Below are 15,962 nucleotides of genomic sequence, written 5' to 3'. Positions count from 1 at the left end.
TCTTTATTCTGGACCAAGAGTTGTCTTCAACAGCTCGGGCCTTGTTTTGTGAGCACTCAGCGCCAGCGGAACCAGCTTCTGATCATATGATTGGCCACCTAGCAACGCATACGTGCAGCATGTAGGCATTCAAGCTCATTTCAATATGTGTTGGGCAGTTGTAAAGGAGTTAAGGGCTCTTGCACAGCTGAGCTTGTTCAGTGTAATTCCTGGTGTATTTCCTCTGCCCAGGCAGTCCAGGTAATCAAAAAGAAGGGTTAGCCGCACACCAGATGGTTGATGAAATATCACAATAGTTATTTAAATCCATAGGACATAAAAGGCACCAGGATAAGTACAGATCTTTTGACGCGTTTCACATGATCACATACTTATACATAATCTACATAATGTGTATAAGCACGTGATCGCGTGAAACGCGCCAACAGTTCTGTACTTTTCCTGGCGCCTTTTATGTCCTATGGATTTAAATAACTATTGTGATATTTCATCAACCATCCAGTGTGCGGCTAACCCTTCCTCTTGATTGCATTACATGTGGTGGCAAGCCAGAGCATGCACCTTCCTCGGTCTGATGTGGATCGTTTAACTGAGCGGATACTTCTTTGTTCTTTGGATCAGGCAGTCCAGGTGCAGAGAATAGCTTGTCATTGATGTGATTGGCTGTGTGCCTCTGTATTGTACATGACAGTTCTATTGTAAACACGAATACAGTGCACATAGCATGCAGCAATTGCAATATGCAGCTTACCTTTCAGTTGAATGAACCCAATTGTAATATGCAGTAGCTTCTTCTCTTATAATTTTCTGTATGGTAAGCGAGATACACAATCCAATGTCTGATATATTTGTATACTTTTTATACTACTTATTTAATATAGCAACAAATTTTACTATAACTTGCCATGGTGTTTTTCCCTTTGCATTTTATCATAGTAACTACCCAAGGCGACCAAGTGCATTTTTTTACTACAGTCAAATCAGTAAAAAAGGTGTTTTTTGGCTGTGAAATAGTGCACCATGTACACCATCAATGCTCTTTTCATCTCCTTATTGAATAAGCACATTTTTCATATTAAAACTCATTATTCATGGGCACCATGCGAGAAGAAAAGCAGAAAAGGTATTAGAAAGCTGGCTGTACCAGGTCCCATGGGGGTGTCAAAGAACCCAGTTTTTGTAGATCTGCATTAAGTAATTGGTAACTTTACTGCCCCTAACCTGTTCCCTTCGAGACTGGGTAATCTTGTAATGGAGACCTAACCCAAAATCCCAACTGAACCTTCCAGGGAAACCTTTGCAATACATTCAAACCACATTATTGAACATATATTGTGCTGTCCTGCCTCTATTTTGCTCCTAGATTTGCACTGCCCCACCAGCAATACCTCAATACTTCATGATCAGCAGTCTGACAAAAGCAATCCAACACACCACCGGCCAATGCCACCTCCTGTGTCTGCTTCCACACACTAAGTAGAGCTCCAAGGTAAATGACATGGGTGCTCTCTACAAAAATGTCCAGCCACTGCTACTGCAAAGAGGAATGCTCTATATCACAAGGGGGTCACAAGGAGTAACATCATCACATACACAACAGCTTTTAGGGCACAGGAGGTTGCAACGCTGGAGAGGAATCAAAGGGACTAAAGTTAGTAAAAAAACATGAAAAAAGCTACATCAATAAAAATAAATAAATGAAAATACAGTGCTTGAATAATATATCAACAAGGAAATAAGTATATTTAAAAAGATAATTTAATTGGACTTTATAATTTAGGTCTGCTTTAACTATTGATCATTGGTATTGCTCCCAATACCCTGTCTTCCAAGAAAAAATATTTTGGATAGAATATATAAGGGTTCTTATTGATGTCTGTGTTCCACTCACTTTCTTTTGTGTCACCAGCAAAGGAAGTGAAAAATTAATTGGATTGGATCCAGTTTGAACCGCATCCAATCCACATGAGATGTGAAATAACATTGCTTCCTATGGTGCCTGTTCACAAACGTCCGGTTCACTGGCAGTGCAGATTCAGTGTGGATTGAAAAAGAGTTTTCTGCAATTTCTGAGCAGTGCAGTCTGGTTCAGGTGAAGTTTACAGGCTCATTGACTTCTATGGGAACCGCTTCTGAACCTCACGTCATGAGTTTTTTCTCTCCTGATCCTGATGTAAACCTAACCTGATCGTGATGTAAACCTGACCTGAACCACTGAACAACTACTATGTCAATTAGCTGTGAAAGAGCTTCAATTTACACCACAGATGTGTGAATCCGCACTCAATGGGATAGGCAGTAAAAGAAAATCTCAACAATGGGACACGGACAGCAATATAATCCTGTTAGAGGTTCTATCCATTCCCTACTATGTTCAAAACTAAACAAGTTAATTCTGGAATTCCATTTAAATCAAGATCTCCGTCAAGCATCTTAAAAGAAAAAAGAATGGTCAGCATACTTGTTTAAAATGTTCCTCTAAAATAATTAACACAAAAGATAAACATTTTCCATTGATACTTTATTTGAAATGGAATGCACTTTAAAAAATAAATCAATTCTCTTTGATATCATGAAAACTATTTACACAGCGAAAGTGGAAATATGACTGTCCCCTTCTAAGAGTACGTGACATTAAATTTTTGGTGAATGATTGCAACCCCACGTAACATTTGCTTGCCTTACTTTCATGTCATCCAAATGTACATATTGTGAATTTAAAGAAATAACAGAACAGAATGGGGCTTACCACGCAGCCATAACATCTGATTGTACAGACATAAAAGGATAAATCACATTATAAAATATGACTCTTTCAGCTGCTTCCAGAATTCGTGATTGTGCACCACCCACTATAGAATACATTTTATAACAATTTGTTTTTGATGATTCTGTTCCTTAAATGGGATGGAAACCCCCAGCCATAAATATCAAGTACTCATCAGAGTAAGAGCACGGAATAATATGTTCCCTGACAGATTGTACATGGGAGGATTGGTGTCTTGGCTGTTATTTTAGCATTCGTTGGAATAGTTGTCTGGCTTGCCACTAAAATCATTACTTCTATAAATGGATTATTATATTGAAGATACACACTGTAGACAGAATTCAAGTAGAAGTAAGAAATGAAAGCCAGCATTGAAACTTGCTTCCATTGTAGATGACATCAGCACTGATGGATGCATGAGCACATTCTTCATAACACTACGACAAGCCAGTCCCCAGCACGTCACTGGAAAATATGTGTTACCCAGATATTCTGTCCTTTCTTTATTCACACGATCTCAATGGCTCACTGTTCTCTGTTCTGTATATTTTGATGGTTCAGAGACTTCTGCTATATCATGAGAATACACCAAGCCTGTATTATAGCTGAGACTCTGCCACTGAATAGCTACTCAAGTATGTACTGCTTTCAGAGTGGTTGGGACTTGTAGCTCCACAAATGTCAAGAAGATGGACAAAAAAAATCTATAAACATTTTCTGAACATTCCTCAGTAATAGCTATAGTTAAACATACATATATTTTCTGTCGTGAATAACTCACTATTAACACAAGACATTCATCCATTTTTTTTATAGCGCTATCCAATGCCAATGTGTAAAGAAAATCAATAAGCAAAGGAATTTTGCAAACGCAAAGTAAAAAAAAAAAATCACAATCACAAACAAAGCAAAAACAAATCATTGCACTCCATTCTCCAAAATCTTATGTACAAAAAATATTGACAATATATAAAATGAATTCAAAATGTAAAAAAGCAAAAAGAGATAATTAGCTTTTTTTCACTAACAAGAGAAAACTTTACATATTTCCATATAGCCTTATTGGTTCCTTCATCTTGTCTCTGGTAGAGCTAGATGTCAACTAAAAAGAATAACTAACTGACAATTTAGACACGTGTCTATCACTAGTATGCATTATAAAGCTTGAGACCTGATTGATAGTTCTTATTCAAGATCTTTGCACAAAGCAGCTTAATGACAATTATTTCTAATAATCATTTTAAAAGAGGCAATTTATAATGCAAGCTTTAGTGCTGATCATAAGTGCTGTAGTATTTGCAGTGGTAATTAACCAATTAACGCACCACTTCCATGGTTATTAACCAAAGCAATGCAAACAGCAAACATGCAATGTAAAATGCAATTGTCCATAACAACCTGTCAAAAGGCAATTTGCTGTAGAGATCTGTTAAGAATAATTTGGAACTGGGGCTATGGAGTATCGCCTTTCACACTATGATTATTTGTTCACACTTTTTCACAAGCTGCAAAATATTGTGACATAACCCCCATTACGGTTTGTGTGCTGTCATTCATTTGTGCCAAAAACAGACCTTTGAGACCTGATCCAGCAAATCTGGCTTCCTTCTTTTTGGAGGGATTTTCTATTGCTTCCTGTTTTGGTTATCAAATAGGAAGCAAAGAGAAATCTCCTTATTTGGATAATGATACAAAAAAAATCAAAGGGGTTATAACCCTCGCTTACGCCTTCTGTTCTACTTTGAGGCTATGGGATTGATAAACAATTAATAGAAGATTTGAAATGGCTTTCCTGGAGAAAATGCTGCTCCAGGCTTCTCCAGTGCTTTTCACATAATCAAACACCTAGGATTTTTTGTGTATTCTCTGCAAAGGGAAGAATCTGCACTATGATCTTTTCTTCCTCTCAACAAAGATTGCATGGCCAGGTGCTTAGAGTTTGGTCACATCTTGAGTAGCATTCTCTCCTGCATTTCAGTCCTTTCATTACTACTTTTTATTTATTGCAGCAGATCTGTTCACAACGGTTTATAAAGAACTTGTCAGGTTAGAAATATAGGAGCTGCCAATGGTGACTTGCTTGATTTTAAGTATACTGCAAAAGAAGTTCAGGCTCCAAAAAAATAAACATATATACTCACCTAGGTGGCTGCAGCATCGATCCAAGAGATGAAAGACTGCTGAACACTCAGTTCTGCTCTGAGCACAGAGCAGTGACTGTTAGTCACTGGCTCTATGCTATGCTCCTCCAATGCTCACTGGAGCATCGGACTGTGGAGGGGATGGGAGCAGTTGGCTCAGGCTCTCAGTGTCAGATGCTAGTCAGGCATTTGGATGGATCCCTGCATTACTGTTGGGATCCCTACAGAGCCCGGACTGGCTCTGTGACATCAGCTGACAGTGGACTTTAGCCCCCTATTGTCTGAATATAAGTCACAGGAGTGTAGAACTACGTGCACTCCTGTGACCCACATGAGAAGTATAGCCAAAAGAGCTTTGGTTATACTTTTCCTTTAACTTGTAACAATACTTAGTAAATCACTGAAAAGGAACAAGCACGTGTATGTAAGACACTGGTAAACCTAGCATTCACAAATATTCTGGGTCACAGATTAAATTTAATAAAGCAAGGAAACAGATAACAACTCTGGGGTCTGTACCTTCAAAATCAAGCCACTAATGGCAGCACCTCCTATATCTCCTTTAAAGAAAACTTGAGCTGAGTGAAGCCTGAAGTATGCAATTACATACTTCTTTCTCAAAATTCTACTTGCATGCTGTCATGTTGATCTAATGTCTTTGCTGATAACAAACATCTAATGCCAGTTCTTAGAGTCACTGATCTGGAGCAAGCATGCAGATCAAGAGTCCTGACCTCACTTGACCAGAGAATCAACATTACTTTCAGCATCAGAAATTAGCAATGGCAGCCAGCATGGTTTTCTCAGCACAGATTTTCTTTAAAGTGTACCTCCAGCTTTATTAAGAAAAAAATAACTCCATCTAAGTAATCAATTTATATTTCAATGATTTTAGCTAACTTTGATGCAGATGTTTAACTTTCTTTGTTTTGTAGAAATATCTTTTTTTCCTCTAAGTCCTCTCTATATAGATTCATGAATTGGAGCGTCAGCTTTCAATATAATCACTGGAACAAATCTTAGTGTTCTCAAATGATAGCTGTAGTGTCTGCAGAGGACTTACAAAAAATATACCAAAAATGCAACTTTTATTGCAGGGGATGCATAAAATTTAAGTGTAGACATCAGAAAAAATCATTGAGCTTTCACACAAGCAAGAAATTAGATTAGTGAGGGATGAGCTGTACACAGAGGTGTACAAAACACAGTAAGTTTGTATCATTACAAGGAAGCAACATTTGAATTTGACAGTTTTATAAAATTACAGAGGCAGCAGATTGAAAAAAAAAATAACATTACAATAAATTACAAAATGGATTGTGTAGCAATGATTTATATTATATTAACCTTTATAATAAATGCAGAGTTGTCCTTTCATTGAACATTTGAGTACAGGTCTGCTGCAAGTTATATTAATTTGCTTTGCTGAGTAAATTTCTGCATAGATCTGGCAGGTCTAAAGTCAACCATACATGGAATTAAATTCGACTGTTTCAGCAGGGACCATCCAAATTTCAATCCATGCAGACTGGTTGTACACAAGATGATATGATCGACATGTGTACAACTAGAGAAAATGTTCTCTCAATCAGCACTGCTGGCTGTGCTGATAAGTGTATTCTAAGGGTAGGGATGTCTCCTTGCTGTCAGAATACAATAGCTCAGCAGGAAGGATTCCCGGATCCAGAATGCGTGGATGGGGAGTCAAGTAATTTTCTTTCCTTCAACCTGTTGGTTGAACGATAAAAAAAATACTTATGTGTGAGCAACCTAAAGAACAATACTACAAAACCCACGAAATGAGTCATACAGAAAAATATCACTCATATTTAATGACTTCTTCAATTTCATCAATAAATTGATATCTTTACAATTGTGGAAATTCCAATTATACTATTAAGGAACCATTAACACATTTTACAGTGTGAATTTGGACAGAGACTTGCCCTATTATCTATCAGTGTGGCATACAGGAGGTATTGCTTTTCTAATTAATTTGAAGCCAAGTTGTCCAGACTGTACTTATTAAAATGCTTTTATGGTTGAAGCAGTTGTAGGAGGATTTGGGAAACATGTTGCTATGACTAATGAACTGAATCAAAGATGGTATTTATAGATGATGTCTGTTTTATAATAGCTATGTAAAGTCTCATTAAATGAGACACAGTTATCGACGTAATTAAAAAGATACCACAGAAGAAAAGAAAACTCTCCTTTTCCACATATTCAATACTGTTAAATATTGATTAGTGACCTGTTAACTATGTAACATAAAAACAATTTCTTCCTTTTTTTATTTGGTCTGTGTGTGGCCAAGGTTGACTCAGGTTTGGATTCATCCTTTGCATATATGTAGCATACAGAATCAGTAATATGACTCCTGCAGGTACCTTCATCACACAGCTAGATTTTTCCATTGATATCTCCTAGATATACTGCACATTTACAGGCAGGTCAGTTCTAAAACAGCTTACTTCTGGTAAAGATGGGTCCTGTATTGGTTCCTGGGGGCTACTGTGCCTGTGCGACAAAAGACCAACAGACTGCCTTACCAATAAATCCTGTAGGCCCCATTCACACTGATCTGGTGCAATTCTCCAGCAGCAGGTTAGCTGCAATTTGCCATAGACTTCTATTATGCCCCGCAGTTTTGGTGTGCTGTCTGATAGAAGTCTATGGCAAAGCACAGCTAACCCACATGAAAACCATAGGTACACTGTGCTGCACCACTTATTTCCCCAAAACGGACAGAAACAGGTTTGATTAAAATTTTGTATTGTAATGCATTAAAACCTAAATGCAACAGCAACATTTTGTCACTACATAGGAGTTTTGAGGCATCATAAAAAGAGCCTAGGAAATCAAATGGGAAAAAGTCTTAAAATTATATAATACTATTGTTTTTAAAAGAATGTATGTGTTCCCCATGGGTCAAACATTACAAATTAGGAAAACAGGGCATGTATGTGGCCAGTCCTCGGCATGTCACAGCTAGGACGGTCTAAAATAAGACAAAAAAAAGCTGGGATCCAATGAACCACTCAGAGTCTGTCCATGCTTCAGAGATCAGTCAAGTTACATTATTGGGAATGGTCAGAATTGAACTTGCATCCATTTATTTTCATTGATGTTAAAGAAGATCAGACTTAGGACAACACATTTTTCTAGGTGTTGCAGTCAGGAAATCAGCCAATTTTCAATCCAAAGCATTAAAATGATCTGAATCTGAAGTCAATTAGTTAATAAGTATTATATTTAGACAAATAAATAGCTCCGATATTAGTCTGCGGAAATGTTTGTTTGGCCCTAAAAATGGCAGAATTACTTTTTCCTGAACGAATCAGTAACATTTTGTATAAAAATTCCATTTTAAGAATGTTTGCTTGGTTTTTTGAGGATTAGTGGGGTCAAATTGACATTTGTTTTAGACCAGTTGTCTCCAAACTGCAGCCCAGATGCAGCCCTATACTTGCTTTTACTTGGCCCTTGGGGCACAATTCCTCCCAGAGACACCACTGATTGGGGCAAGATCCCTCTCACTGACACCAATGATTGAGGCACTACCCCTCCCACTGGCACCAATGATTGAGGCACTATCCCTCCCACTGACACCAATGAGTGGGCACTATTCCTCCCATTGATACCAATGATGGGGCACTATTGCTTCCACTGATACCAATGCCGGGGCACTATTCCTCCCAGTGATACCACTGATGGGGCACTATTCCTTCTACTGATACCAATTCCGGGGCACTATTCCTCCCATTGATACCAATGATGGGGCACTATTCCTCCCACTCACACCAATGATGGGGCACTATTCCTTCCACTGATACCAATGCCGGGGCACTATTCCACCCACTGATACCAATGATGGGGAACTATTCCTCCTCCTAATACTAAATATTGGGCATCGTTAACTCCCCCTGGCCACAGACGGGCCCCTCTAAAGACTGAAGGACAGTAAACTGGCCCTTTGTTTAGAAAGTTTGGAGAGCCCTGTTTTAGAACGTAGTGAAGAGAAAATTGAAGGATGACATTTTTTTTCTCTAACAAATTATTTTCTAACTGCAATCATTGTTTTGATTTAGCAAAAATGCTACATATTGCAATGAAACTTTATGTCTGGGATTCAACTGAAATAGCAGGTCTGGATGAAACTGTAAGGGCTTTCGGATGAAATTAGCTGATTGGATGATGGAAAGAAAGAATGCGCAAGACAAGAGATTTTTCTAAAATGTTCAAACAAAAATCTAACCATGTAGGGCCAGCTTAAGGCATTATATTGCTTGTTATAGTTATTATTGACACAAAGGGTTCAGGTGTCAGTCAACCACACTTGATAAGTCCAATTTCATTCCATAAACAAATGAACACAATTACAACCTCTCATCTCACCCTATACCCCCTTACCATCACCTTTATCTAGTGAGAGTCAGTTACATAATGCACTTTATTTAACAAGCTTTACCACTCTTTATATGAACAAATCTTATAGACAAACGGTAACAGCATTTTATACAGCATTTATATACAAACAGCAATGTACTCCTTAAAATGAAGCAGGCCGCTTTGATTCAAAATGGCCATACATTGTATGTTTGGAACAAGTGTAGTATTAGTCATCCTGCTAGCAATTACGTGTTCAGATCTACATTTCATTTTCCCTGTTGCTTGAAAGGAAAGGCATCTTGATTTTAAATCTGACATTTACAGAGACTGAGGAAAAATAGATATTTGCCAATGAATCAAGAGTACTTTTGCGTGAAGGTCCCTCAGCCTCTTTGGCAGTAATAGATGCTACAAGCTGGTTGCAAAGTCAAGGGCTAACTTTGCAAATCTTCCTGACAACATAGAGACAGAAAGCATCAAATGGGGATTATCAGCCTGACCAAACAGAACCATCAGATCCCTTTGTTTGATTTTCATCCTCTGCTTGATTTGTATCATGCTTGATATTCTGTCTTGCGAGTTTGCTCAACGGTAAAGGATACATTTTTCATATGGTTTAACTTTATGTGTGGAGCTCAGCAGAAAATGTTGGCATCCTCCATGGTACAAAAGGCAAAGGAATTGCAGCCTTTCCTGTGCCTCCTTCAGTGTTATAAAACATTAACACTTTCAGCACAAAAAAAACAGGCAAGATATAGACAATGTAGGCAGCGTTATTTTGGACTGATTTCCTCTTAGGCAGTCATGTTTGGTAGTTAAAAAGGAAGAAATAAATACATTGCATAAATGATAGTACATTATGTCCTGGCAATTTTTTTTCTATTACATCCTATGGTCCATGAATAACTGCAGACCTTCAAGCTGCAGGAGATGTCCACAGTCCAGTATCGCCATTCCCAACTTTCTGAATGTATGTGATGAATTCAACAAAAAAAGACTTCTTGTACCAAGTAAAGTGCATCTTTATTCAACCTGAAACAGAGCATATGTAGCTGGTTAGTGAGTATTTTAAAAGCACACAAACATTTCAAGATAAAATTCTGGAACTCCAGAGGAATAATTTTTTACTTTTCAACAGAGCAAAGGTGGGTTGAAACTTTTGTCAGGTTTTTGTTGATGTCTTGGGGCTTGTTTGTGTTTTTCTTTATTTAAAATTTTTAAGAGTACAAAAAGGAGATGTGATCTTGATAAGCAGACCAATAACAGGTGATACGCAAAGAACTATCCACACAGAGGTTGTGGAAATTTTTACATAACTTCTGGATATCTGAGTCCCATTTAGAGAGATTTCCTCTCATTATTGTGATGACCACCAAGAAGAATGGAAATCCCCGCAATAGGGACACAGGCAACATTACAAATTAGAAAGGGGTTCTCTCCCTTCCCCAATCTATTCAAAACTGGAGAACAAATTGGTTGTAGTGCTATCGCTTCAGTTCATTCACACTTTACCTGGAAGAGGGAGCTTGGCAGACAGTTCTGATGCCTGCCAAGCATCCCGCAAATAAAATCCCATGTAAGCTTTAACAAATTAAAGTGTATGTCTAGGTTAAAAACATATTTAGTATATCTCACACTTGTAATTTCAAATGCAATTTTAATTATTTGGCAAGTGATTTGACACTGGGTGAAAATAACAGAAAAATGACAAAAGGAAACTAATGCAGCCACCAGATTTAATGATTGGTAAGCTGCAATACATTCTATTTTTGTTTTTGGGTTTAATATTGCTTTAAACATAAACGGTGTTATAATTCCTTAAAAGAAGCATGGAACAATCTGAGCTATTAAACTAAGTATAGGGAAATATCATGAAATAAATCTGCAGATAAAAATTATCATTGGAATAAGAACTACAGGCAGCTAAACTTTTATGAAAAATCTTGACTTTTCCCAAAAAAGTCTAGCTTGGACCCATTTCTTCCCATCTCTCAGCACCCCTTTTGTGCCAATAGGATACCTCTCCAGTAGGGAGTTTTTTCAGGAAGTGGGAGGGGGCAGAACTAGAAACCCCTTCACCACTCTGACCAAAGCTAAGAAAGGTTTGGCTGAAGTTCTAGCACATGGGCTTTTTACTTTTGTATGTTTTATTGGGAAAAGATACATTTTGCACTTAACTGGAATAATAAATGCTTTCAAAATGTGCAACAGTTAGTGAAGAAAATATATGACAAAATACTGTTAATTTCCTTTAACAACCACCATGGATCAGAGCTAAAAAAAATGGCATGTATCAGTTCACAACTTCTTCTGTCGTTAAAAACACATATAAAGAAAATAGCAAATGAGCTATTCAGCCTCAACTGTAAATTCCAAAAGGATGAGTACAATCGTTCTGAGCATATTTGAGAGGCCATTAAACAGAAAAGCTGATAAAGTGAGTATTTATACTGAGATGTCACAGCATATGCTTACAATATGGAGGATTATTATAGATAATTCATCAAGCTTCACCTGCTAAAGAATTGCATTCTCCATGAAAATAAGCCAGTTGCTAAGCAAAGATTTAACCACTTGAGCATTTTGAACAAATAAAATATGACCTACAAAAAAATTCAATAAAGATTTCAGGATGCATTACATATGTCCAGCTCCTCTCACCCCACCAATAATGCTAGCAATTAATGGCAGTCAAAATGACAATCGCTTGTATTTCACATGGTATTATAGTAATTGCTTTGTATTACCAAGCAAGAACAGCTATTAAAATGCAGTCGCTCCTGTGTAAAATGACACTTGCAGAAAGTCTGCAAGTGTCAGTGAGTAAATGCAATGAATCAATATATCGTTTCATTGCATTTACTATTACTTTTGTATACAGATTAAATGTGTGGCCTTTGGACTCCAAAAAACATAATGTAACCTCCCTAGCGGTCTGATTATGTCAGTATTTCTGTGCTCAAAGCGGTACATTTTTTTTGCATGGAAATATGTAGTTTTTTTATTGTAGGCCTGTAATTTTTAGGAATAACTCACTGAAATCTGTCTGAACAAGAGTCTAGTAAACATTCCGGATATGATACAATTTGAAACACGAAATCATAAATTATAATTTAATAAATAATCATAAAAAATAATATAATAATAATAAATTTAATTCAATAATATAATCAAACCAAAAACATTGAAATTTGAAATATAACGCCAAGTTCGCACATCACTGAGCAAAGTCGCAAAATCGTTTTCAGTGTCTGATGACGAATTTTCCCACGAATCATTATCACTCAATTTTGCAAGTGGTTCTAATTTACTAATCGCTGTTCTCTAGCTGGTCTAAAACCGCTTTTGACCTAAAGGGATGCTTTTTGGACGCCATGGACATTTCTCAGTTTCCAGGCAGAAAGAACAGTAAAAATGTAGGCAGGGCACAGGACAAAGCACTCGGGACAAAATGTATGTGAAATGGTTTGATACAGTAATGTTTTACTATGTGATTTTAGTGTATTTAGTGAATGTCACTTTTTCACATTTTTAAATTTCCTGCCAGTTCCATCCCCGTACGTCCTGACGTCGCAGGGAACGGAACCCAGATGACAGATGCCGGCATCTGCCGGAGGACATTGCAGGGGACACTGCAGGAGGGACATCGCGGAAGCGCAGGACAAGGTAAGTGAATAAGAGATCCCGGAGCAGCGCTGCAAGGTATTCCCGAGTGTAGCTCGGGGTTACCGCTTGTGGTGCTGAAACTTTACCCCGAGCTACACTCAGGAATACCTCCAGGGAGGTTAAAGAAAATCTACAAGTTTTTTTTTTTAAATAAAATTTCTATTTAACCTCTTACTAACCTTTAGTAAACCCTAATCACCCTAATCCCTAATCATCCCTAGTTAGAAAATCAAAGTTATCCACAAAAAAACAAGCCCAGGGTGGAAATGTAAAAATTGCTCTGGTATACAGGTGAAACTTGAAAAATTAGAATATCGTGCAAAAGTTCATTTATTTCAGTAATGCAACTTAAAAGGTGAAACTAATATATGAGATAGACTCATTACATGCAAAGCAAGATAGTTCAAGCCCTGATTTGTCATAATTGTGATGATTATGGCTTACAGCTCATGAAAACCCCAAATCCACAATCTCAGAAAATTAGAATATGACACGCAATCAATAAAACAAGGATTGTAGAACAATATTGGACCTCTGAAAAGTATAAGCATGCATATGTACTCAGTACTTGGTTTGGGCCCCTTGTGCACCTTTTTCTTCCACACTTTTCCCTTCCACATAACTTTCTATTAATGTGCTTTGATACAGCACTTTGGGAACATCCAACTTCTTTTGCAATTACCTTTTGAGGCTTTCCCTCCTTATGGAGGGAGTCAATGATGGTTTTCTGCACAACTGTCAGATCAGCAGTCTTTCCCATGATTGTGATTCCTACTGAACCAGACTGAGAGACCATTTAAAGGCTCAGGAACCCTTTGCAGGTGTTATGGCTTAATTAGCTGATTAGAGTGGGACACTTTGAGCCTAGAATATTGCACCTTTTCACAATATTCTCATTTTCTGAGAGTGTGGATTTGGGGTTTTCATGAGCTGTAAGCCATAATCATCACAATTATGACAAATCACGGCTTGAACTATCTTGCTTTGCATGTAAGGAGTCTCATATATTAGTTTCACCTTTTAAGTTGCATTACTGAAATAAATGAACTTTTGCACGATATTCCAATTTTTTGAGTTTCACCTGTACATGGACGAGAGCTATACTGGTCAAACAGCAATTGCATGTAAAACAGACTACTAGGTTTTAGAACTGGGCTTGAAGACCTTCTTTAAATGCCAATGAGCCATGCCACTTGGCTATGTTTAATTCTCCATATAATGCATTCTGTAGCCACTGAATTTGTGTAATATTACTGTGACTGTGCAGGGATGCACAAATTCGATCGCCTGACATGTAGTTCCGGGCAGGTGGTTTTCTTTTACTGTTAGCCCTGCTACGGGAAAGCAGCAGGGTTTACTTTTTTTTTTTTGCCCAGGCGATTCCCATTCTAAGCAGAAGTGATTGAGTCATTTCTGGAGGCGGCGAAAGGCCCCTCCCCCAGGAGTCCTGCTATGGGTCCTTGTATGATGTCCGCGCTGCGCAGGCCCAGTGAGAGTTCCATAGTGTGGGCTGGACGGAGGAGATCAGGGCCGCGGGAGGCTGGCTTTGGGGCCATGTCTGCCTACTGAACTAGAGACAGAGGAAGAGAACTGGGAGGAGGAGGGGAGAGGCAGCTCCACCTGCCAGACACACCTCCACATGGCCTCACCTCCACCTGCGGGACCAACGCCCTCACGTCCACCAGCAGTTAGTGACCCCTACCTGGGGCCTGAGACACCCCCCTCACCTCTAATGACCCCTAATATAATTTCTACTGGGCACACTGATAATTGACCCTCCAAACCTATATGGGGGGACTCTGACCCAATATATCACTTATGCTGCAGAAGACAATGACACCTACCTGCCTGATAACCCTTATATAACCTTCAAAATGTTTTTTTTTTAACATTTAGCCTTTACTTTTTTTTTGCAACAGGTATTTCCTTCTAAGCAGAAGTGATTCAGGTGGCTGAACAGCCGCTCGATCACTTCTGCGGGTGGCAGAAGGAGCCCACCACCTCCCACCTTTCCCAGGCTCTACCGTCCAATCACGGAGCTGGTAAGCGCTGCGACTTGTGGCGACAGCGGCACAACACAGAGACAGATGAACCAACACTGTTCCTCCCTCTCTGTTACCCTGGAAAACGGAAGGTTCTTTGTTTACATGGCTGTTAGAAGCCAGGAAAGCAGCCAATCAGATCAAATCTGTGTCTGATTGGCTGTATTGAAGCCCAGAGGAGAGATCTGGGGTCTAATAGATCCCTCATCTCTCCATAAGAGGACCTGTCATGGCCCATTGTATCACAACGGATGCTGCTCATCCCTTGTGACAGCTTAATACATAACAAAAGAAATTAAAGAGACCGTGTTGAAAAAAAAAAAGTATTAGATAAAATAAATTTTAAAAAAAGTTAAAGCGCCCCCATTCCCTTATGCAGAAATGCGAACGCATATGCAAGTCGCAGGATGTCAGATGCAAATGTAAACAGTGATTACACCACACTAGTAAGGTATTGTCATGAAAGTCAAGAGAAAAAAAAACAATAATTCTAGTGCAAGACCTCCTGTGTAACCCTAAACTGGTAACCTGTAAAAAGGAGTTTAAAGCGTCACCTACTGAGAATTTTAGGTACCTTAGTTTGGTGCCATTCCAGGGGCGTGCGTGACATGTTAGGTACCAGCCCCTCCCTCTTTAGATTATAAACCTCCTAATCCTCTTGTATTGAACTGTATTGCTGCTGTATTGTCTCCCTTTATATTGTAAAATGGTGAGCAAACTGTTGGCGCTATATAAATCCTGTACAATAATAATAATCATCTATTTACTTGGCGTAACATCATCTTTTACATTAAAAAAATGGTTAGTATATTGTGTATGTATGCAATAAAATTAATTAAAGTCCAAAAAAACTGTGTTTAAAAAAGCACTGTACAAATACCGTGAGACATAACAAATATGGTAGTAATGGCGCGGACACTGGAGCTTGATTTGGCTGCTCAGCATTCGCTTGTA

General features: G+C 38.4%; 1 protein-coding gene across 2 annotated transcripts in view; it reads right to left on the bottom strand.

Moving 5' to 3' along the window:
• Positions 1–2,502: 2,502 nt before the first annotated feature.
• Positions 2,503–15,962, bottom strand: part of PHLDA1 (pleckstrin homology like domain family A member 1) — a 30,734-nt gene continuing 17,274 nt past the window's right edge. For both annotated transcript variants that reach the window (XM_089674087.1, XM_089674086.1), the window contains one exon: positions 2,503–10,332. The gene's annotated coding sequence lies outside the window, so the exon portion shown is untranslated. The remainder of the gene's footprint in view (positions 10,333–15,962) is intronic.

The sequence above is a fragment of the Staurois parvus genome, unplaced genomic scaffold (assembly GCF_062004578.1).
Source record: "Staurois parvus isolate SC_StPar_1 unplaced genomic scaffold, SC_StPar_1.0 ptg000147l, whole genome shotgun sequence".
Taxonomy (NCBI): domain Eukaryota; kingdom Metazoa; phylum Chordata; class Amphibia; order Anura; family Ranidae; genus Staurois; species Staurois parvus.
The sequence above is the reverse complement of the archived record's forward strand: the minus strand, read 5'-3'. Positions and strand labels throughout refer to the sequence as shown.